Source organism: Myxocyprinus asiaticus, chromosome 23 (assembly GCF_019703515.2).
Source record: "Myxocyprinus asiaticus isolate MX2 ecotype Aquarium Trade chromosome 23, UBuf_Myxa_2, whole genome shotgun sequence".
NCBI lineage: Eukaryota > Metazoa > Chordata > Actinopteri > Cypriniformes > Catostomidae > Myxocyprinus > Myxocyprinus asiaticus.
Window position 1 is genome coordinate 20,735,940 of NC_059366.1, and position 22,146 is coordinate 20,758,085.

At 43.4% G+C, this 22,146-nt stretch overlaps 1 pseudogene; it reads left to right on the forward strand.

Annotated features, from left to right (window-relative positions):
- Window positions 1-22,146, forward strand: part of LOC127414331 (attractin-like protein 1) — a 491,512-nt pseudogene that overhangs the window by 173,166 nt on the left and 296,200 nt on the right.

Consider the following 22,146-nt stretch of genomic DNA (forward strand, 5'->3'; position numbering starts at 1 on the left):
CCCACCTCTGCTCCACTGTCCTGGCCCGCCTCTGCTCCTCTGTCCTGGCCCACCTCTGCTCCACTGTCCTTGCCTGCCTCTGCTCCACGGTCCAGTGCTCACGCCTGCCACGGCCAATGAGTCAGCATCCACGCCTACCACGGCCAAGTAAGGATCCTGCCGTACCATGTTACCATGTCATGCCATGTAACCGCGTCAAGTCACCACGGTCCCCCCCATTTCCCTCTTGAACTCTGTGTTTTTGTTTTGGGCCATCAGGAGCTGCCCCTAGTGGGGGGAATATGTCATGGTTTTATGAGTTTTTGTTCATGTTTTGTGTTAATGTCTTTTATTTTGGAAGTTTAGTTCCTGATTTGTAGTCACGTGTTCCATGTCATGTTATTTCCTGTTTCCCTGCCATGTCATGTGATTCCCTGTTTCCATGTCAAGTCATGTGATCATTCTGTTTCCCTCCATGTTCATGTGTCTAGTTTTCATTGGTTTTATTGTCTTGCTATCTTGTTTATAGTCCTGTCTGTTCATTGGTTGTCTTGTTACACTTGTCCATGTATTTATACCCTCATGTTTGCCTTTGTCTGTTGTCAGGTATTGTTAATGTAAAATTGTTGGTGTACGTCATTTCATTTCATGTCAAGTCAAGTCAAGTTCATGTTTATGTTTTGTTCGCGTTTGGATTTATTGTTTTTGGATTTCACGTTTGTATAAAACTGCATTTGGGTTCTTCACATCATCTCGTCTTTGTCTGCCTGTCATTGTTACTGCCAGCCATTGTTACACATGGACATTAAGAAATTAATAAAGTCATGGAAAAGCCTTGGTTAAACATGGTATTCATGGAAATTTCTATAGACTATTTGAAGCATGTAAACAATAACAAAGGAATTAAAATGCTACTGTATCCTGAAGTATTTTCAGTAGCTGCATTTTTATAACCCAAAACTGTCAAAATAAAATAACTAGCGCATACTCTAGAGTCTAGCAAAAACAGAACAAACAAGATATGTGCAAAAACTGAAAATAAATAAGGTGTCATTTCTGGATCTTTTACATAAGGCTTTGAGTTAACACATTTTTTCAAAGAACATCAAATGTTTACCTGAAGTGACTTATCCAGACATGTTGTTGATAGTGAGCGTGGCTACGCGAGAGAGGAGAGGAAAGTGTATCGTAGTTTAGATGCTGACAATTATTTCCTGCGGAAAAGTTCGGGAATATTAGATCGCTCCTATTATAATCTATGAAACTGTTAAAGCTGTAGGAATTTCGGTTAATGTAGATGTACACGGTACGGATTAAAGTGCCACACACCTCCATCATTATGTAGGGAAATTTATAATGGAATTAGCCACGTTTGACAACCATTATAAGAAAAATAAATGACAAATAATTAGATTATTTGTCTGAATAAAATTCTCCACCATTAAAATCATAATACAACGTCTCGTTGTATCCGCTCACAATTTCTATGGTAAGGAATTAGCTTTAATAAGGGAATTATGATTAATTCACTTATTGGAGTAATATTATTCTTATGGCTTATTGAAAATAAAATCACACATATTTTCGGTGTAGCTTCAGGCTTGGATCTTTGAAAAATCAAGTGACGAGATTATTTATCAAAATATTATCTTTGAATACAAACAAGACTTTATTGCTAATCTAAACATGAAAACTAATCTAACACATACAAACATGAAAGAGGTTGGTGAGTAAAGTGACAGTATGTGAAAGAAATTATCAGTACAGAGAAAATGAACTTTATAGAGTCTGTAGACAGTGCCTTAAGAACCATTTCTTTGAGTATAAATCGATTTGCAATCAGATAACCCAAAGTATTTAAAAAAAATACACCAGCACTTTCAGCAAAAGTCTGGAGATGTATTTGCGTTTCCTCGCGTTGCTTAGTTCTTTGGCTCTTTGTAGAAAGTTCGTTCTGTCGATGTCTTGGACCTCTGTTAGATCGTGGATGTCTGTTGCGTCGATGGATGATGAGGCGTGTGTGTGTCGTAGCACAGAGAAGAGAAGGGCTTTGTCAGATCTTGGCGTCCGAGCATTCGTGGACTTCTACATGGTATGGAACTTGAGAGATGCCAGGGCGAGGCTGCGAGCCACAAGGACAAGAGCATGGAGGATGCAGAGCTGCAGAGGAAGAGACATGAAGAAGAGAGAGACCTCCTCCTTGTAGGAAAGTCTTGAGCTGAAATTGGCCGCACCCCAAAGGTGTCCTGAGCCAATCAGAAGGGACGTTTCAGAGTCACATGGTCACTTTGTCTGTCCTTTTCAAAGTTGATTTACAATCCTTTGTGTGAAGGATTCTTGACAATTCTTGCTCGAAATAGTACGGTTTAATCATGAACATTTATATCTTGAAAACGGTGCAAGAGACATGACATCTGTTAACATCAACATTATCTACATAAGCAAGCAATCATTTCCATATTAAACATGACATACCATCTTATTAAATTACAATTATCATTTAGTTATAATGCATGATAAAACTTCCTACCAATTAGTATGTTAGTTTTAAAGACGAATAATACATTACACATTATGAAAAACATAATTGTCAGGATTATGATTAGGTTAAAGGTTGAATGAGCGTTCTAGGCACTTTGGCAGATTAGGTGCAGGATAGAATTACATTACAGTAAGTTTTGCGTTTGTGTCAAAGTTCCTAGATTAAGATGAGATGTCCTGAGATACACTTGTATACACATACAAATTTCATTTGTACATTTCAAGTTATGAGCATTAGTTTGTGCTCCTAAAGAGAAGTTCAACAGTTCCCAGCCTGTTCAATCTTTATGTCTTGAACCAGTGACGATAGTCATGTGACACAGGACATGTCTAAATTTTAAGTGTTTGTGTGTTACTTAATGAATGAAGAAGAGGGACTTCTTTTTTAGCTGCTGTTTACAGAATACTGATCAGAGAGGATGTCTCATGACTAATTTGGAGCCTAGAAAATTCTTCGGCCCATGAGGTCCTACAAAGCTGCAAGCATGTGACTTGCAGACAAGGTAAGGATCTTTGTTAATTGTAAAAAAAAATAAATAAATAACTTTGTCTGTTGCTTTCTTCTGCTGTAACTTTTATACTACTCCAGCTACTTTTGGCAGTGCAGTACTGCAGATAATGCTGACTTTTGTGTGACAAATTGCTTATGTTCTTTATTTGTAAGTTATTTTGGATAAAACCGTCTGCTAAATGTAAATCACTTGCCCAACTTCAGTCATTATAATGGGAGCAATCTATAGTTACTTTTAGCCCGTAAAGAAATACTCTGACCTAACTAGCCAGCTAAACTCTACCTAACAAACTTACAATTAGTTGGCAAAAACTGATTTCAGAGTTAAGATGTTTTCTACAGTTGTTAGTACCGCAAGTAACCAGCCATCTCGCGACACTGCTGTGTTCATTGCTTTTCTGAGATCTAAACGCTTTAATTTCTGTTATTTTCATGGATCCAGTGAGCATACAGCCACTGAACAACATGGTCCACATTTTAATTATGATATTTTATGAAAATATATTCTATGTCCTTATTCAGTAATCCTGAAAAACTGGAAAGGTCATGAAAAGTCATTGATGAAAAAGTTTGTGAACCCTGGGTATAATTTTCAATGTTACCTTGCATTCCAACAGACAGCAATTTGCTTCAACACATTTTACGTTGATTTTTAGACCAGCACAGACTCTGGAGAGATTAGAGGCCATTCAACCAGGGTGTGTTCTCCCTTTTTAACAGATACACCGAACATAACTTGAGTACTTAAAAACCGGTATGACTTATTTGTTGAATACTTGAAAAGAGAAAATGACCAAAACACCAAGTGGAGTGGAAAGTGGAGATTTAGAGTGAAAAAAGGACTTACATTTTGATCTGTTTCTTACCCACACCTATTATATTGCCACTGGAGTCATATGGATTACTTATATGTTTCCTTTATGGGATTTTTGGAGCTACAATGGTCTTATCACCATTCATTTGCATTGTATGGACCTACAGAGCTGAGATATTCTTCTAAAAATCTTCGTTTGTGTTCAGCAGAAGAGAGTCAAACACATCTGAGATGGCATGAGGGTTAATATTTTTGTATGAACTATCCCTTTAACAAGTTTCACTAGTGTCCACATTCACCATTAATTACAATTGTTTTGTCAAGCCAGCATTGCGGCCAGGTAACTCTGCCCCTTCCGCTTTCTTAAGGCAAGCTATGTCTGTTGCTTGCATGAAGTGTCCAAGATTACACATTCTGTTTTTTGGTTTAAGAAACACATCACCTGGGTACTCGTAGCACAATTATTATTTGTTGCACAGCTGAAAAAGTGGGTGGGCACTATTGCACTTTTTTGAGAGAGAGAGAGAGAGAGAGAGAGAGAGAGAGAGAGAGAGAGTAATAACTGCAGTCATCATACCATTTTTGTGGTATTGTGAGCCGCTTTCGGGCAGGCTGGGCAGCTAATTACAATGTAAACAAATGACATAAAAGTACAACTCCTATTTAGTTGAATGGGGAAAGACTCAAATCTCGAAAATGGTTTGTCAAGATTACCATCAAAGAACAAATTTCAAATCAGCAGTAAAATCTGTCAACAATGGTATCATAAATTTTCCTCCTTTAGCCCAGATCATGCTAAAAAACACTATTTTTTAGGCTAGCTCAGCTAATGTGCAAGCGCGTTCTCGAGTTGACTGATAGGCGATGTCTGTATCTAAAAGATAATTGGCTCTTTACCTGAGAGGCGAGACTTCCTTTTCTACATTTGTTTGCCGTTCAAATTTCTCATATTCATTTTAATACCAGTGGTCCGTCTCTGCAAACTGTCTCTGATTAACTGAGATACAGTCCAGGTACTCAAGTCCTGCGATTGGTATGCGAGGAAAATGGCATCCACAATCCAATGGGCCAGCCTCTACTTGGAGACAACTTTCCTCTTCTGCTGACCTCCAAAAGAGACAAAGAGCTGCTCCAACGCACCTTGAGCTTCTATGATTCAGCTTCCAGGATCAAGTTCAACATTCAGTTCAAAGTCCTATCGTTCGGTCTGTCTCTGGCTCCTCGTGTTTACAAGATGCCTGAGTGCAGCCCTGTCTCCTCTTTGGTCCAAGGACATGAGTATTCTGCCCTATTTAGACGATTGGTTGCTTTGTGCATGCTCTACGCAACACCAGGATATTGCTTGAGCACATTCAGAAGCTTGGCCTCACTGTGAACGAAACAAAGAGTTGTTTGTTTTCAGTGCAGTCCATAACCTTTATTGGAATGACACTGGATTCTCTTGTGATGTCACATGCTCAGACAGACAGGATTCATCATCTACTCACTTGATTCTTGATTCTGACTGGGGGCAAAACTTCCTTATGGTGTCCTTCTACAGCTAATGGGGATGCTGGTGGCTGCCACCTCAATGGTTCCATTAGGTTTGCTCCACCTCAGGCCCTGATTGTTGTCTCTCCTTCTTTTGTCCGTGCACTGAAACCTTGGAATCGGTTGGCATTTTTGATAGCCGGGGTGTCCCTGGGGGTTGTTCCTTCTCGTCAGGAAGTAATCACAACCAATGATTCGCTTTCGGGATGGGGTCAACATGGAACCAGAGGGGAATTGGTGGTCGTTGGTTGCCAACAGAGGCCTTGGAGCATATCAATATTCTCGAACTGAAGGCAGTGTATCTAGCACTACAGCATTTCTTACTAGTCCTTGTAGGCTGCCATGTGCTTGTCCGATCCGACAACACATCGACGGTTTTTCATCTAAATTATCAGGGCAGCATCAGGTCTCTCGAGTCTTTACAGCTAACTCGCAGGATCCTCATATGGTCTCAGTACCGACTGGCATCATTGAGAGCAGTTAATCTCCCAGGATCGAACAATCAGGTGGCAGATGTTCGATCCAGGGATCTGCTGCAACCGGCGGAATGGAGGCTTCACCTGGATGTTGTGCAGTTGATCTGGCAGTGGTACAGTGAGGCAGAGGTGGATCTGTTTGGATCAGACTTGATCACTCATTGCTGTTGGTAGTTCGTTAGGACCGAGAAGTCCAGCCCATTGGGACAGGATGTGTTGGCTCACGAGTGGCCGAACTGCCTGTTGTATGTGTTCCCTGTTTTTCTACTGCTGTGGGAGACATTACACAGGATATCCCTATGCAAGTACAGGGTACTTCTAGTGGCACCTAGATGGCCGGCCAGGCCATGGTTTCATCTACTTCTGAGTCTGCTAGAGGGTGAATCATGGCAGCTTCCCACCAGGAGGGATCTTCTCTCCTAGATGAACGGGTGTGTTTGGTACCCGGATCCGGTTCATCTTCAGCTTTGGGTTTGGCCACTGGGCCCAATCCACTATTAATGAATTGTGAGCTGGCAGTAGTCCATACCATTGATAATGCCAGAGTTACTTCAGCATGACAGCTTTATGCTGCTCATTGGAGAATATTCTCTTCATGGTGTGGGGATCAGGGATTTGATCCTGTCCACTATACTGTACCAAAGGTCTGGAGCTTCTTGCAACATCTATTGGATGACGACAAAGCTGTTTCTAATTTTAAGGTGTATGTCGCTGCCATATCTGCACATCATGCCCCAGTTGGTGGTTCCACTTTGGGGTCTCATAGCCTTGTTTGCAATTTTCTGAAGGGAGCAAGGCGTTTAAAGCCTGTTCGTGTTAACCCTTTTTATGTGTGGGACTTGCAACTTGTGCTAGAATTCTTAGTGCACCAACATTCGAACCATTGATTGGTGCAGATCTTAAGTGAATGTCTTTGAAAGCAGCGTTTCTGCTGGCTGTTGCTTCCACTAAATGTGTTGGTGAGCTCCATGTGCTGTCTGTGAGTGAGTTGTTTTTACGCTGGTTGCCAGAGGATTCAAGGGTCATTCTTCGTCCTAATCTGACCTTTCTTCCAAAAGTCCTTTTGCTGCAATTTATGAATCAGTCCATTAATCTGTCTGCTTTTCAGCTGCTCTCATCTCAATCCAATACTGATATGAGGGCTCATCTACTGTGTCCTGTAAGGGCTTTAAGGTTTTATGTCAATTCTACTGCTTCATTAAGGCAGATGGATCAGTTATTTGTCTGTCACGGTGGTGTGCGTAGGGGTGCACCTTTGTCCAAATAAAGACTGTCGCGCTGGATTGTGGAGGTGATCAAATTGGCATATGATAAGGCTCAACAACCCTTACCAGAGGGTGCTACTTTCCATTCTACCAGGGCTGTCTCTTTGTCTTGGGCTGCTTTTCGGGGAGTTTCCTTGGCAGATATCTGTGCAGCTGCTACCTGGCCTTCTCCATGCACCTTTGCACAGTTCTATAAGGTTAATGTGGCTGCTTCCCATGCTGTGAGCTCTGCAGTTGTTCTGGAGCAACCTTGATGATTTCAGGTGGGTGACATTCCTCATGATTGTGTTGGTATGTTTCATCCACTAGTGCTTAGTACTGCCTCTGGTGGTCAGGAGGAATGAAACAGTACTCTAGTTACATATGTAACTGTGGTTCTGTGAATTACGGATGAACACCAGAGTTCCTTGTAAGTGTGTAAATGCAACCACATGCTATATCTAATTTGAAATGTGAAAAAAATCATTTACATAGTAGCCTTCAAGGCACAGCAGCAAAAAAACAAAAATCAAACAGCTTATCTAAGTGTGAGAAATTAGGTGAAAAATAGTCATATCAAACAAACTATATGATATGACCCCTTCAATAGATAGGACTGTTGAGAAGATGCAGAAAACAATAAGGCAGTAGAGGTTCTTGGGATCGAGAAATGACCAGAACCGGATTCAGACTCATGTAACCACCCTGCAACATTTTTGGTCAAAACAACTCTTTCTCAGGCCCTCTGCCCTGTCAAACAAGTTCTCCACTTCAAAGAGCAATTTAGTGATTAATCAGGCATGTTTTTCTTGCTGGTCCTTCCATCAGTCTGTGTATTTATTGTGTTTTAAATCCACACACATGAACTCACCGGATGTATAGCATGAGGTGAATAACAAACACTCTCAGTGTTTACATGGCAGTAATGAGTGTTTGCATTTAACTTATTCAGACATGCCACTGTATTCTTCACACAGGCAATCTCTTTGTCCTTCAATTAATCTTTTCCCCACTCAATCAGTGTTAGTACAGCTGTCTCTTAGAGTCCTGATTGAATATGAGGATCTCATAAATGCCCAGTAAATGAAATGTTTTTTTCACAAAGGCTTAATTGCACCTATACACTTGATATTAGAACTTCTCTGTAGACAGAGACTTCCTGTACATCTGGGAGCATAAAGACCCATGCAGTACAAGTGCAGTTTTCTTTCCTGTGTCAACATATTTTTCTATTAAAACAAAGTTTAGGCAGCACATATCAAAACTCATTTCTTTTCTTTTTTAAAGCTGCACTATGTAAGATTTCTTCACATGTTCAAAACACTGTCTTTGTCCCCGATTCACCACAGTAAGCCTACAATAATGATCAGGTTTGGATCAGGTCGGATTTGGTGCAAAATCGTTGTTTATGATATAACGTTTTCATAGCACAGGAATGTATATTAATTTGTTTAGTGTGTAACCATCTCTCTATTATAACTTCCAAAGAATGTTTATTATTGTAATTGTTAAATTGCATATTTCTACATATTATTTTCATGGTCAATAAAATGTATTTCATCCTCTTCATTATTGAAGCCAAATTTTGCATTTTTATATTACCTTCTTATTGTTTGAAGTGCATAGGCCTACTATTGTAGTATAATGGATTACTTGCATTGTCCACAGAGGCTGTAGATTGTAATATAAAAAAGTGTCTTCAGCTGAACTCATATCAGCAGTATCACGAATTTCACCTCTTAAATTAAAAAGTGTAGTACAATACAAACATTAATATGTAGTGGTTAAAACACTTGAATAATTAAATATGTAATTAAGAGTGTTGTTCATCTTCCTAAAAGTAAGTAATATCTTAATAAAATAATATCAATATGAAAATAGCACATCATGACTTTTGCTCCACAGTCCACAAACCATAAAATTAATTCACAAAGAAGAGCAGAGGCAAATCACAACTGACATAAAATGTTCCTCAGCAAGTTGCTTGGAATTTTAGGTTTTAACCACAGATGTCATCAGAGAGCACAAAGTTCGTAGTGCAGCTTTAAATAGCCAATAGGATTTAGTTACATCATAGCCATGAACCATGAATTAAAACATTCTTGCCTGTTGCAGGTGGTAATAAGGGGTGGAACATTCTCATTTAAGAGAGCATTTGATTGGACAAAATTATGTGTGTAGTGTATAATGAATCTACAACATTTTTGTCCATTTTCCTGGAAGAGAAAGACTTAGTTTTAAATGCATAAATCTGCTAAAGGTCACTTTTTTCAACTTTTAGGAAAACACTAGTATATTGAGTGAAAGGTAATAAACATGGACTAAAAGCCACAAAACTCCAATTTTGATTTCATGGGTTATCGTGTTAGAGTAATTGCGGGTTACAGCTTTGGGAGATATTCTTTATTAAGTTAAACAGATGCAGTCTAACCTCTATTGACCACGCACATAGTAAATCAATAAATAAAAATAAAATAAAAAAATAATATATAGTGTATGTTATATATATATATATATATATATATATATATATATATATATATATATATATATATATATATATATACTGTATATACATACACCGATCAGCCACAACATTAAAACCACCTGCCTAATATTGTGTTGGTCCCCCTCGTGCTGCCAAAACAGCGCCAACCCGCATCTCAGAATAGCATTCTGAGATGATATACTTCTCACCACAATTGTACAAAGCGCTTATCTGAGTTACCGTAGACTTTGTCAGTTCGAACCAGTCTGGCCATTCTCTGTTGACCTCTCTCATCAACAAGGCATTTCAATCTGCAGAACTGCCCTTCACTGTATGGTTTTTTGTTTTTAGCACCACAGTCCTTCTATCTAGTTGGTGCCAGATGGGCTGGTTTGAGTATTTCTGTAACTGCTGATCTCCTGGGATTTTCACACACAACAGTCTCTAGAATTTACTCCGAATGGTGCCAAAAAAAAAAAAAACAAACAAAAAAAAAAATCCAGTGAGGGGCAGTTCTACAGACAGAAAACCATGTTGATGAGAGAGGTCAACAGAGAATGGCCAGACTGGTTCAAACTGACAAAGTCTACGGTAACTTTGTATGTTTCTGTGCATAATATTTATAAGCTAATTGTTTTTTCCTGTTCATGTACTGCAGATGTGATTCTGAAAATCACTACCTTGGCAACCCACTCAGAAGCACAGAAGTAAGTAACCCTCACTCCAACACCTGTCCTATATTCTGTCTTGCACACATACACACACTCATAGGGCTGGGAAATATAGCTAAAAACAATCTCAATATTTTTTAGCATTTTGACAATATTTGACATATATGTCAATATTTATGTTTGCTCTGAAAAATAAGTGTTTTCTTTTCAATCAGAGCAACCATCATTCATGGTTCCCACAGTCATAGAAAACCTGGAAATATCAAAATATTTTAATATAGTGTTTTTCAGGCCTGGAAAAGTCATGGAAATTAATAAAATCTTAAAAGTCATGTAAAAGTCATGAAAATTTCTACAGTGAATTTAATATTTTTTCTTGTTTCTCTCTGCTCTAAAATACAGAGTCGCCTAGATAGTACTCTTGTCTAGAGTTTGTGTAGAGTAAAACTTGCTCGCAAGCCATAAGGACATCTGATTTGTGAGCAAGGAAATTTTAGTTTAATTTGTCAGTCAATCGCAAATCGGTCAAAATGATTCATTAGTCAATCTGTCATTTAAAATCAGAAATATCAGAACATCAGAAGCATCAGAAACAACCAGAAAAGTAATGGAAATTAATTGGTCAAAAAGGGTGGGAACCCTGGTCATTTCAGCCAAAAAGCCAATTTCCCTATCTGTCACTCACTCGACGTTGGTGTCAATGTAGTGACACTAGGGGTCACTCTTGGGAGCCCGAGACACCTCTGGTCTTTGATAAAAGGCCAGTGAAAATTGGCGAGTGGTATTTGCATGCCACTCCCCCGGACATACGGGTATAAAAGGAGCTGGTATGCAACCACTCATTCAGATTTTCTCTTCGGAGCCGAACGGTCATGCTCATTGAGCTGAATAGCACTGTTCATTCACCTCTGCTGGATCTGATGGCGCATTTCAGTGGCTTCTCCCTTCTCTGCACTGGTGCACTGCAGAGAACGCCCCTGGGCGCTTCGGCAGAAAAACTAGAGAGTATATCTTCTGAAAGAGCGTTTTTCCCCTCTAAAAGAGTATATTTCTCTAAAAGAGCACACACACGGAACGTCTTTTTAAAGACGCGTATTTCTAAAGATGCCTTTCCGATCGTGTGTTATTCCTGGTTGTGGTCGTTTTCTCTCAACTTCGGATGGTCATGATCGCTGTCTTTCATGTCTGGGCGCGACCCACACGGAGGCAGCGTTTGTGAATGGTTCATGTTCTCACTGCGAGAACATGACCATGGCAACGTTGCGGTCGTGGCTTGCTTTCGTAAGTTTCGTTGCGGCTGTTTTGAGCGCCGCTCAAAACAGCCGCGCCCCGCTCCAGTGCCATTCTTCCCGGAGGTGCATGAGGAGCTGACGAAGTCGTGGGAGGCACCTTTTACTGCCCGACCCCGACTCTGCAGTTCCCCCGCTCTCACTACCCTCGATGGCGGGGCGGCCAGGGGCTATACGTCGATTCCCCCGGTGGATAAAGCGCTCGCGGTGCACTTATGCCCGCAGAGCGCCGCCACCTGGCGTGGACTCCCTAAGCTCCCGTCCAAGCCCTGTAGGCTCATGTCATCCCTGACGGCTAAGGCCTACAGCGCTGCTGGTCAAGCCGCCTCTGCCCTGCACGCCATGGCTCTCCTGCAGGTCCACCAAGCCAAGGCGCTGAAAGAACTGCACGAGGGTAGTTCCGCCCCAGAATTGATGCAGGAACTGCGCTCGGCGACCGACCTTGCCCTCCAGGCGACGAAGGTCATGGCGCGGTCTCTCGGGCGGACGATGGCCACACTAGTGGTCCAGGAGCGCCACCTGTGGCTCAACCTGGTCGAGATGGGTGAGGCCGACAGGACACGGTTCCTTGCTGCCCCCATTTCCCAGGTGGGCCTATTCGGCGACACCGTTGAGGACTTTGCCCAGCAGTTCTCGACGGTAAAGCAGCAGATGGAAGCAATCCGGCACATCCTGCCCCAGCGCAGCTCAAGACCCCGCACCCCGTCTGCTCGTCGCCAAGAGCATCCCCCTGCGGTGACTGCACCGGCTCCGCCGCAGCCCGCCCCTCCAGCCCGGCCCCGGCGTGGAGCCCACCGCAGGAAGCCGACGCCACCCGTCTCACAGCTGGCACCGAAGAACCCACGGAGGTCCTCGAAGCACCCCTGAGATAGGCAACCCAGGGACGAGGGAACCCACTCACGTGGAGCTGGTAGAAAGACCACTCCATCTCCCGGTGGAGGGCCGGGTGGAAAATCTTTTGTTGCCTTTTTGTTTGATTTCACTGCACGCCCAAGTGGCTGCCGTACCCAACGGTTCAGCAAAAGAGCGGCTTCCTTCCTCCCTGGGTCACATACCTGGTGTGTACAGTCGTCACCACGACTACCGTCCACGGGCTTTTTCTTGCAGGATTGGCGCTCCAGCGATGCCCTTTCCGCCCCTGAGCACCCAGCTGTGGCACAAATCCACCCCCGATGTGACAGCCTTCACGGGTCACGAGGACAGACCTATTCCTCCCCCATCCCAGGCTGTTCCGGGGGTGGTCACAAGGAGCCAGGTAAGTGCTTCAATGTCCCTAGACTCAGCACGGCCATGACGTTCTGTGGCACCTCGCGCTCCGCCCCGCCGCGAGGCCTCACCTGCCGGTACGTCCGACGATGTTGTCCCCTTGGTCACTCGCACGGAATTTGGACGCATGGCTTGCGCTTCCCAATCCATCGCGGTGATTGGTCCGGACGTCCGACTCGGCTACGTGATTCAGTTCGCCAGGCGCCCGCCCAGGTTCAGCAGTATTCACTTCACCTTGGTCAAAGGCGAAAACGCTGTAACCCTGCACGTGGAGATCGCTACCCTCCTACGGAAGGGCGCGATAGAACCTGTCCCTCCAGCCGAGATGAAGAAAGGGTTTTACAGCCCCTACTTCATCGTACCGAAAAAAGGCGGTGGGTTGCGGCCAATCTTGGACCTGCGAGTATTGAACCGGGCTTTACACAGACTCCCGTTCAAGATGCTGATTCAAAGACGCATTCTAGCGAGCGTCCGGCATCAAGATTGGTTTGCGGCGGTAGACCTGAAGGACACGTACTTTCACGTCTCGATCCTTCCTCGACACAAACCCTTCCTGCGGTTCTCGTTCGAGGGTCAGGCGTATCAGTACAAAGTCCTCCCTTTCAGCCTGTCCTTGTCTCCTCGCATCTTTACGAAGATCGCAGAGGCTGCCCTTGCCCCATTAAGGGAGGTCGGCATTCGCATTCTTAACTATCTCGACGACTGGCTAATCTTTGCTCACTCTCGAGACGTGTTATGCGCACACAGGGACCTGGTGCTCTCACACCTCAGCCGACTAGGGCTTCGGGTCAACTGGGAAAAGAGCAAGCTCCTCCCAGTTCAGAGCATCTCTTTTCTCGGTTTGGAGTTGGACTCAGTCTCCCTGACGGCGCGCCTTACGAACGAGCACGCCCAGTCGGTGCTGGCCTGTTTGAAGGCGTTCAAACAGAAAACAGTGGTTCCACTGAAACTTTTTCAGAGGCTCCTGGGGCATATGGCATCCTCGGCGGTGGCCACCCCGCTCGGGTTGATGCATATGAGGCCGCTTCAGCTCTGGCTCCAGACTCGAGTCCCGAGATGGGCATGGCGCCACGGGACACACCGCGTGGCCATTATGTCGGTCTGTCACCGTCTTTTCAGCCCTTGGACCAACCTCTCGTTTCTACGAGCAGGTGTTCCCCTAGAACTGGTCTCCAGGCGCGTCGTGGTCACGACAGACGCCTCCAAAACGGGCTGGGGCGCTGTTTGCAACGGGCATGCAGCCACCGGCCTTTGGACGGATCCACGGCTGCGTTGGCACATCAACTGCCTCGAGTTACTGGCAATTCTGCTCGCCCTGCGGAAGTTCCGGCCGTTGATCCAGGGCAAGCACGTGCTAGTTCAGACGGACAGCATGGCAGCGGTAGCATATGTCAATCGCCAAGGCGGTCTGCACTCCCACTGTATGTCACAACTCGCCCGCCGTCTCCTCCTCCGGAGTCAGCAGCAACTCAAGTCGCTGCGAGCCACTCACATCCCGGGCAACTTTAACACTACAGCGGACGCGCTGTCACGACAGGTTTCCCTCAGGGGAGAGTGGAGACTCCACCCTCAGGTGGTCCAGCTGATTTGGAGTCGATTCGGTCGGGCACAGGTGGACCTGTTCGCCTCCCAAGAATCCTCCCACTGCCCGCTCTGGTACGCCCTCACCGAGGCTCCCCTCGGCATAGACACGCTGGCACACAGCTGGCCCCCTGGCATTCTCAAATATGCGTTTCCCCCAGTGAGCCTACTTGCACAGACCCTGTGCAAGGTCAGGGATGACGAGGAGCAGGTCGTCCTGGTAGCACCCTACTGGCCCACCCAGATGTGGTTCTCGGACCTCACTCTCCTCACGACAGCCCCCCCCCAGCAAATTCCCCTGAGGAAGGATCTTCTTTCTCAGGGACAGGGCACCCTCTGGCACCCGCGCCCAGACCTCTGGAATCTCCATGTCTGGTCCCTGGACAGGGTGTGGAAGACCTAAGTGGCCTACCACCCATGGTGGTAGACACGATCACTCAGACTAGGGCCCCCTCTACGAGGTGCCTGTATGCCTTTAAGTGGCGTCTATTCACTAAGTGGTGTTCTTCTCGACACGAAGACCCCCAGAGATGCACAGTCGGATCAGTGCTTTCCTTCCTGCAGGAGAAGTTGTAAGGGAGGCTGTCCCCTTCCACCTTGAAGGTGTACATTGCTGCCATAGCAGCAAACCATGACGCAGTTGACGGTAAGTCCTTAGGGAAGCACGACCTGATCATCAGGTTCCTAAGAGGCGCCAGGAGGCTGAATCCCTCCAGACCACCCCTCGTTCCCTCATGGGATCTCTCCGTAGTTCTTCAGGGTCTACAGAGAGCCCCCTTTGAGCCTTTGCAGTCAGCCGAGCTTAAGGCACTCTCCCTGAAGACTGCCCTCCTGACTGCGCTCACTTCCATCAAGAGGGTAGGTGACCTGCAAGCGTTCTCTGTCAGCGAAACGTGCCTGGAGTTCAGTCCGGGCTTTTCTCACGTGATCCTGAGACCAAGGTTCCCACCACTCCTTTTAGGGACCAGGTGGTGAACCTGCAAACGCTGCCCCAGGAGGAGGCAGACCCAGCCCTGTCGTTGCTGTGTCCGGTGCGCACTTTACGCATCTATTTGGATCGCACGCAGAGCTTTAGAATCTCTGAGCAGCTCTTTGTCTGCTTTGGTGCACAGCGGAAAGGAAGTGCTGTCTCCAAGCAGAGGATCGCCCACTGGCTTGTTGACGCCATAATTATGGCATATCTCGCCCAAAACATGCCGACCCCGGTAGGGCTACGAGCCCATTCTACCCGTGGTGTAGCAGCTTCTTGGGCCCTGGCCAGAGGTGCCTCTCTAACAGACATTTGCAGAGCAGCGGGCTGGGCAACACCCAACACCTTTGCAAGGTTCTACAACCTCCAGGTGGAACCGGTTTCGTCCCTGGTAGTGGCACGCAACACAAGCGGATAAGCCCGGGATAGCCGGCCGGGTGTATCACTTGCACATAGCGCCTTCCACCTCCTTTTAAGCTGAAGACATGCGCTGTTAATTCCCAGTAGTGTTCAAAATGTTTTTCTTTTGTTCCCTGGTTGACTTCCTCTGAGCCCTGTGGCAGTCGAGTTTTCGGAGAGACTCACTGCCAGCCCAGTACCCGTGCTAACTAAGAGCCCTGTTCTGGGGTAGGTGCTTCGCATGTGGTGGTTCCCTGTAAGGCTAAACCCCATGCGATCTATATCTTCCGCTAGTTCGTTTCCCTGCTGGCAAACTGCATCTTCCTTGGCAGAGCCCCTCTGCCCCAGTCTCCATGTTTGTAGTAACTCCTCCCCCATTGGGCAGGATCTACCTTGAAGGCTCTCCACTTGGTTGGAAAGACCATGTGATGTATTTTTCCACTTAAAAATATCCCCCCTTCTCTTGGGGCGAGGTGTGGTCTCCGCAGTGTCCTCCCCTTGGGAGGGACACCCCCCGACTAGACCTGGCGGCCCAGTCGGATAATCCCCCTTCTTTTTTAGGGAGTGGAAAAAGAGAAGGGGAAAAGAGGCCACGACTGGGTTAAGCCTGTCTCTGTCTTTGGGTAGTCGACTTGTCCCCAAAAAGGGCCGTTCGACACTCATAACTGTGTTGGGGGAGGTTACGTGTTGACCTGGTGTGCTGGCTATGAGGCACACAGCAAGTCTGCCCACCACACACCGCCAGTTCACGTAACACCGTTCAGCCTTGTGGCTTTTTGTATAGGGACCCCTAGTGTCACTACATCGACACCAACGTCGAGTGAGTGACAGATAGGGAACGTCATGGTTACTGGTGTAACCTCCGTTCCCTGATGGAGGGAACGAGACATTGGTCCCTCCTGCCACAATGCTGAACTACCCGCTGAAATGGCCGGATCTTATATCGGCTCCTCAGCGTAAAACCTGAATGAGTGGTTGCATACCAGCTCCTTTTATACCCGTATGTCCGGGAGAGTGGCATGCAAATACCACTCGCCAATTTTCATTGGCCTTTTATCAAAGACCAGAGGTGTCTCAGGCTCCCAAGAGTGACCCCTAGTGTCACTACATCGACACCAACGTCTCGTTCCTTCCATCAGGGAACGGAGGTTACACCAGTAACCATGATTCAGAGTTTTGAATTCATTCATTCAATTGACAGTTTGTACTGATTAATGGAAATCAGCAGAAGTGATTTTACAGATTTATTTTTAAAACATCTCTATAAATGCAAGCAGGGTTGGGAGGGTTACTTTTAAAATGTATTCCACTACAGATTAAAGAATACATGCTGTAAAATGTAATTTATAACGTATTCCGTTAGATTACTCAAGGTCAGTAACGTATTCTAAATACTTTTGATTTCTTCTTCAGCAGTGGCAGATTTTTTCACTTGTTTTGATTATAAAAACTCTGCCAGTACAGTAAGACAAAATACACTCAATACAGTAAGACAAAAATACATTCTCTGAAAAGCCTAAATATCTTATGCAATGTTGTATCTAAAACAAGATAAATCAAATTGATCTTTAGATATTTTTACAGGAAAACAATACAAAAATTATTATCAATAATTTGATTTTTTCCCTAATATCAAAGGTCTTACTAGAAAAAAGAAATTATGATCCAACGTGAATTTTCTTGATTAAAAAATATGATCGTGCCTGGTAACGTGGATGTAAAGTGGCTAGAAATACCATTTTAGCTTAGCATAAAGCTGACAATTTACACAAGGTTTATTTCTGTTTCTTGTGCTCCAAACTTACTTCAAACTTACCTCTCTGTCTGCTTGTATGTATGTAACACATAATAAGAAAGTGTTTCACTGCTGTTCAAATGCACTTTGGATCGCATATATGTATAAATGTTTTCCATCTGAAAGGACTAAATATTAAATGAAACAAATGACAATAAAATGCAAAGTAATCTCTTCAGTAATCAAAATGCTTTTTGAATGTAACTGTATTCTAATGACCAATGATTTAAATTGTAACTGAAGTGGAATATAGTAACTTATATTTTGTATTTTAAATACGTAATCCCGTTACATTTATTTCGTTACTCCCCAACCCTGAATGCAAGACAAGGAAAGCTTGTGATACTAGTCTAATGGCACGGTCTGTAGGGAACTTAATGGCCAAGTAAAAGGGCATTGAAATAATTTTAATGTTCACAGTGTTTTGTGTTTTCATTTCGCCAACAAAACCATTGCGAATATATTTGTGAATATTCAATATACCGCACAGCCCTTACACAAACATCAGCAGAGGAACGTTAGGTTACTTACATAACCCTGATTCTCTGATAACAGGAGTGAGGGATTTCACAATGGGAAAATGCCTCGGGTGTGACAAATCTTGGGAGCACCAGTAGCACCACAGGAGTGATAAGGGAGTCTCTCCTCCCTTAGTCTTTGCCATAGGTCCTTTCTTCATTCTCTGCATATCTCTTCTGAAATATTTCCCCCGCACTTGTGGCAGCAAGTCCAAGTCCTGCGTAGTGGGAGGGGACAGGGTTGGCAGCACAAGAGTTGTATTATATCTGCCAGCCACAGTTTCCCTGGCCAGTTCGGTGTGATCAGTATAACTGAGTGACCGCATTCTCTAACTAAAGTAGCATGTTTGGCCATAGATGAGCTAAAGCAGGGGTCCCCAGTCTACGGCCTGCGGGCTGAATATGGCCCTCTGTAATGTTTTGACCGGCCTGCCGGAAAAACCATACCTGTCACATTTTTTGACCAGCCCGCCCTGGAAGCGCAAGACTCTTTGGTGGCTTTTCATGCCTGTAAGATTGACTGTAGTGTGAGCCAACAGCATTTGAGTGCAGGCAGTTAAGGAGCATCTCACTGGTTTCACACACTGAACAATTACACCCCTTCACTTAGGTTCCAGTCGGTTGTTTGAATCTGAACGAGATGATACGTCTCATTCATGAAGGATCTGAACGTACTGGTACACTTGTTCGTGAACTAAATGCACGAATTAGTAGGGGTGGGTAAAAATATTGTTTTCCGATTAATCGCAATCTTCATTTGAACGATCTCGATATCGATTCTTAAACCCCAAGATCGATCTTTCACTCAGTGCGCAAACAAATTTGTGCTATGCGACTTAAGTGAATATATTTGGCAACTGGCTGGTAAATGTTTACATTTCACTTACTAGTAATTGTATAGTTTAGTCATGAAGCGTTCAGCAGCGAGATCCTTTCACAGCATGTTGAGAGTAAAAATTGTTCCATGTAATGTGTGTCCAAGACGAGATCCACGCAACCCATTTGTCATTGAATACTGTCTCTTTTAATACCCTTTCTGTTCTTTACAGTCAGTTGTTGATAATAAAAAAAAAAAAAAAAAAAAAAAAAAAAATTAATTCTAATCATGCATCGTACAGATGAGGTAAAGCCATTAGAGTCCTCTCTATTTAACTTGTGCTTAAAGACACTGTTTACAGAGATGCCGTTTTTGTTAGAGACAGTACCAGTTTTAGCATGTGATAAATCAGTGTAAATACTTGTAAATAGTACAAATTATGCAATTTAACAATAAATATGTAACAAAAATAATATATGAAATATAATATCTTATTTATTGATTGAATACATTATTTGTTAATTTTTAATAAGCCAAAATGTGACCAAAATGATGAAAAAGTAATAAAATATAATTAGTAAAATTAATATTTTCCTAATGTACCTAGTTAAATAGTCCCCTGTATAATTAACAGCATTAGTTGGGAGATAATTTATTTTATTTGTAAGCAAAAGGGACATTATAACTGAAATAAACCCATATGAATTGATATTGAATCGAATCAAAATCGGAATCAAATCTAATCGAGAGCTTGTGAATTGGAATCTAATTGAATCGGGAAATCTGTATCAATTCCCAGCCCTATGAATCACTCATCATTAATGAGAATCTGCTGAGCAACTATATGAGAGGAGGAGGCAAATTGTTTGTTCAATTCGGCAATCTCGTTGAACAAGAAAATGGGCTGGATGAATTATGAAAAAAATGGAGCGATAAACAACGTATTACAATGTCATATGGACTATATAGCTTGATAAAAAGTCATGCTCAGCAGTTCACAATATGATAGATATTCTTTGTTGTCATTTGTGGGGAAAAACACTCCGAAGTGCTGAAATCTTGTAGAATTGTTAACACACACATTTTTATAAATGAGACTTTTCTCGATCGTGAATAAACTCTGCTTTTTCCTTGTTTAAAGCATAAAAAACTGTCATTTCTACTAGCACAAAAGCATAATTTGCAAAAATGGGCAATGAATGAATGAATCAATGAACTAATCTAATCTTTTTGCGAACAGGTTAAAAAGACTTAAATGTAACATTTCACACGTATTTGCAAAAAACAAAAAAACAAAAACAAAAAAAACATTCTTGTTTGCCTACAATAGAAAAACTTCATGAAAGTTCAGTTGAAATGACTGGACCTGTGTGATCTGTGTGCTGAAAAGCCATTAGTGTGTGTGTTAACTCTGAAAAGTGTAAAGACTTGTGAATTGTTCACCCGGCTCCTGCTTCCTCCTTCAGAGAGAACTAAAGACCTGTTACAAAGAATTTGGCCCTCCTGCACACCTCAATAAGGTCCAGTTCTTCCTGGACAGGAGAGGGGGATTCGTCCATCATGCTGCCTGGCTGGGAAGGAGATGAACGGGGAGAATGGCATCGTCCATCTTCCTCACCATCATCCTTCAAAAGACCATCATCCTTGTCATCCTCCTCCTTTTCTTCCTTGTCCCCATCAAAGGGGCTGAGTGTAAGAGGTGAGGCAGATCGGGGAGACTTCGTCCATAAAATCGCCCAAGCTGCAGTCTTCCTGTGGCTGGTTTTGTGGAGAAAAACAGGAATCCTCATTATTCGGCCCCATGTTCCACACTCTCCTTACCAAAATTTGCAGAACGAAATGAGAACAGTGTGTGCAACACTCAGGATTATTGAGTGCAGCTTGCGCATGTCTGACCCCCATAAATGCGATGCACAGCGAGTGGGAATCCTTGGGCGAAATCATTGATCATCAAGCGCACGGCCGGGAGGGATCCTTCCCCTTTGCTCCGCCGCTCGGTGAGCTCGCAGGTTGCCATGAAGAACACAGAACCAGTTCACCACAACATGACACTCAATTCCATGTTAATCCCTGGATCTTTCCTTAATGTGACAAGATCGTCCGATCTGCCACACACCACTATGTGCCGTAAAGTTTAAAGAGCTGTAATGGCTTTAAACATGGTCCTGCTTTGACGCGCAAGTTCACGCCATCCATAGAAACAATATGAAAAACAGCAGAAAGTATATTCACTTTGACAACGAATATACTTGCAAAAAGTAAAGCCGCACTCTTCGATGTACCGGATGGCTTATCTAAGGAATGGTTAGTGACCAGTCTTTTTGCAAGTCTTGCTGAGAATGGCTTCCAAGGATCTTTACGGGGATGTGAACGAGAATGAAGAAGTGACATATGACAGTAACTTACATGAGAAAGGTTAGAATCTCTGTGACTGGTCCGTCAACTGACAGATGTGGTGTTATTGTTGCTTCCATGTAGGGTTGGGTAATATGGTATAAAATATTATCACAATGTTTGTTTGTTTTTTATATTGTTTGATATCGATATTTATCACAATATACAATTCATACCATTAAATGGGGAGGAAATTGATTCCACTTGTTTGTTTGACCTCAAGAATAAATTAAACAACTTGTTTGTTTGCAGTAAACTCCACTGGGTAAGCTACCTTTTAATATAAAGTTCAAGAAGTATACTCAGTTTTGGATTTAATCAAGATGTGTGATCTCTTTTCATTGAAATTTCGCCAGTTTCATAGTCTTCAGTGGACTTTGACTCAACTGAAAGACTTTCTTGAGACGCTCCACACTCCAGCTCTGTAGGTGCACCACAAGCTGGATTGCCAACCACAAATAAACATCACATGAAGAAGAAATACTTTCTTGCCTGTGTCAACAATTTAGCGGATGTGACAGTGCTTTGGATCATGAAAAATCATTTAAGAAATAGTACATAAATAAACAGCAATGGTGTTGATGTCGGAATTGTTGTTGTGTAAAGTTGATAGCTGTATTGCATTGTCAGTGCTGTCTTGTTTGGTACACAACAAATTAATTTTAGCTGGATAGCTAGCTAGCTTGCAGCTACCTACTATATAAAAAAATAAAATAAAATAAAATCTTTCCAAAAATTTCAGAAGATAAAAAAATACTCCAGAAAACATATAAATGTGAAGCGATCTAGGAGCTTTATAATGCTTTATTCTGTGCATGCCATTGAAGAGTCTGCGTGTCTATTTCTCACAGCCTCATTTTCTT